Below are 3,117 nucleotides of genomic sequence, written 5' to 3' on the forward strand. Positions count from 1 at the left end.
GATGGATGAGATCGTTAGCTACTGGTGCCTGAACTCAGTCTCCAGCTCCTCTCCCCTCCCTAGAGGTTAGGTCCCAAACCTCTAATCACTTGGTTGATTCTTCTGGCCACCAACTCCCATCCTTAGGTGACCTAGGGCTTTCAAAAAGTCACTTCACTAACATAACAGAAGGTACGGAGTTCATCACCTAGGAAATGCAAGAGTTTTAGGCCCTTTGTGGCAGAAACAGGGACCAAAACCAAATATATATTTCTTACTATAAATCACATCTTACTAGTTTACTTCATGGTGTAAGTTTCGTAATCTTCAGTGGTTCCACAGAACTGCCTTGTCCCATGTTGGTTCTCAAACTGGCCCTTGTACAGGGAGGGCCAGGAGAGACTGAAGAAAGAGGCAGGGCACTCCAGGTCTGTAGGCAGTGGGTTGAATAAGAAGGAAACTGACTTGTGAGGCTTGTCTTGGGCACCGAGAAACAGTACATCTGTGCACCTGCTGCCAGAATCTCAGAAGTTTGTATTGAGGCCTTAATGGCTTCAGTCACATATTCAGTCCTGTCGTTCTCAACACCACATTGTTCTGTCCAGGATGCGTCCTTGAAAACGGTTCCAACTGTGGGAACGGTGAACAGAGCATACATTCCAAGGACAGGGGATAGGGTGAGGAACCTCCCGTTGCCGTGGTCCAGCTCAGGGGTCAATCGGTGGTCACGTCTTCTCCATGACCTCCTCTAATATCCCACCACCTTCAAATTAGTACGATCACTGCTATCCTCCTCCCTCAGGCTCTTCCTGGGCAGCGGTGACCAATCTCCTCCACTGGGCTGCCGCTTCACAAAGAAGGAACCGGGGCTACACCCAAGGAACACACAAGCTGCACCTGTGCATGAAAAACAAAATATGTTTAGAATAAGATTCTAGAAGATAAATATTGCTATTAGTTACCTTACCCTTAATCATATGTTTATGCTGGAAGAGACCTTGGAGATGAGGAAACTGAGGTTCAGAGAAGGGAAGCGGCGGATCTGAGGTTCGCACTGAGTGAACTGTGGCATCAGCATGAGCATCCAGGTGCCTGAGCTACTTGTCCACTGCTCTCCATCACTCCTTCCTCTCTCCCATCGACCGTCCTGAGTCTTAATCCTTGTCTCCTCATGGTTTTAAAGGAAGAAAATTGAAACCTTCTTCTATTTAATTTACTGTTAAAAGCCCACCAAAATCATGCTCAGCTCTTCACATTTAAATATTAGAACAAAACAAATAGTGGAAACCCATGCAGTGATCCAAGTCCATGTCTGGACATCTGTTCCCTGAGAAAATTGTGCTCACCTGCACCAGAATATTTAACAAGAAACTTCATGTATTTTGCCCACTGCATCCTTGGCCTCTGCTTCCCTGAGAGGGAGACAGTCCCGAATATGGGCTGCAGTCCCATATCTGATCTGCTGGTGGAACTGGTGGCCTGTGGTGGCTACCAACTTGGTGCAGGGGACATCAGCCTGCTCATTCCAGTTGTTCTCAGCTTGGTAGGGGTCCTTTTTACATTTATCTATCTGGGTGACACATATTTTGCCTTCCCACTCAGCCAGTTTTTGACATAGATCTTGTCATCATACTGGGGTGCCTTTGATAGCTCAGTTCACTTTTCGTTATTTCCTTTACCATATCACCAGGTCACAGGCCAGGCCCAGGAGTCTATGAAGGTGTAGTATGGAGGGGATTTGAAAATAGCCTGCATGGCTAACCACACAGCTACCTTCTCTGCTCATTGCGTCTATCTATCTGATCCTTGATTGCTAATGATGTATCCATCTTGACAGCTGCTAATGAACCCCCTCAGGCTTTCGTCTTCCACCTATGAACCAGGCCATACCTTCTGTGGGAACCTCTTCTAAACGTGGTCCCAACAGGCTACTGGGGTAACCAGAGGCTTCATTGCACCCAGAAGTGGTCTTTTAGGGTGTGGGCCACGTGTTTATGCAAGCATGTGACCCCTGAGGACCTCAAGTAACTTTGGTCTTGTATGTATTTTTCCATTTGATGATGGAACTTTGTTATGCCTGCCCCACTTTTTTGGTTGGGTTAATGTCGACCCAGTTTAGGATGGGCTGGTCAGACCTTGGTAACACCATAGACTCATGAGTCAGGTATTGTTTCTACTAGCACCTAGTAACAGTCCAGGAGCTGTCACTCATCTATATCAGTCTGGGACAATGTGGTCCAGGCAGTGACCTCAGATGGTTGGGTCATTAACCTCTAAAAATTTGTAGGATCAGCTCAACATGTCATCTTTTTAGGTACAATTTGGGATGGAGCCCAATGGGACATTCTAACTGACTTTAAGGAGAAGTTTCTGACTATACTTATGTCAATTAAAAATTAATCAGTTGATCTAAGAAAGAAATGGAAAATTTTATTCCAGCCAAATTGAGGATTTTAACCCAGGAATAGCATCTCAGAAAGCTCTGAGAGCTGTTCCACCCATTAGAAGTCAAAGCAGTTATATACGTTTTTTTCAAACAGGGCTGTATGTTAAATGACATATTATTGACAATTTACACAATCCAGATCTGCAAATAAGGGTGGTGGGTCATGTGACTCCTTACAAGATCAAGAAGGAATGTTATCTTTTAAGGAGTTGTCTTACGGTTGAGCTGGTATTTCTGCCGATGGGGGAGGTTTGGTTGATGCATAATGCAGATACACAATGCACAGTAGGGGGGATGCATAATGCAGATACACAATGCACAGTGAAAGTCAAAGGGCAGAGAAAATTTTTTATGTTTAAATGTTTCTTGTCTTGCCATAAAATATGAATTTTATTTCACCCCTAGTACTCCCAACTTTAACAAAAAGCACAACACCTGCTGGGGCTGTTTAGGCACTGGAGACGATACATTCCACACTTCCACATTCTGCTTGTCCCACTGGTGCAGGTCACAAAACCCCACCTTAGAATTGGAACAGAGGCACACTGGAGGAAATACAATGTGAAGTACATCCAGCCCTGCTCGGGGGCTCCATGGCCCTTCAGTTCTTCTGAACTGTAGGTCTCAGCAATGTTACTTAACTGAACTTGGGTCCATTCGCCTGTTGTGCAGCAAAGCCAATCTACTGACAG

This window comes from Mesoplodon densirostris, chromosome 9 (genome assembly GCF_025265405.1).
Source record: "Mesoplodon densirostris isolate mMesDen1 chromosome 9, mMesDen1 primary haplotype, whole genome shotgun sequence".
Lineage (NCBI taxonomy): Eukaryota > Metazoa > Chordata > Mammalia > Artiodactyla > Ziphiidae > Mesoplodon > Mesoplodon densirostris.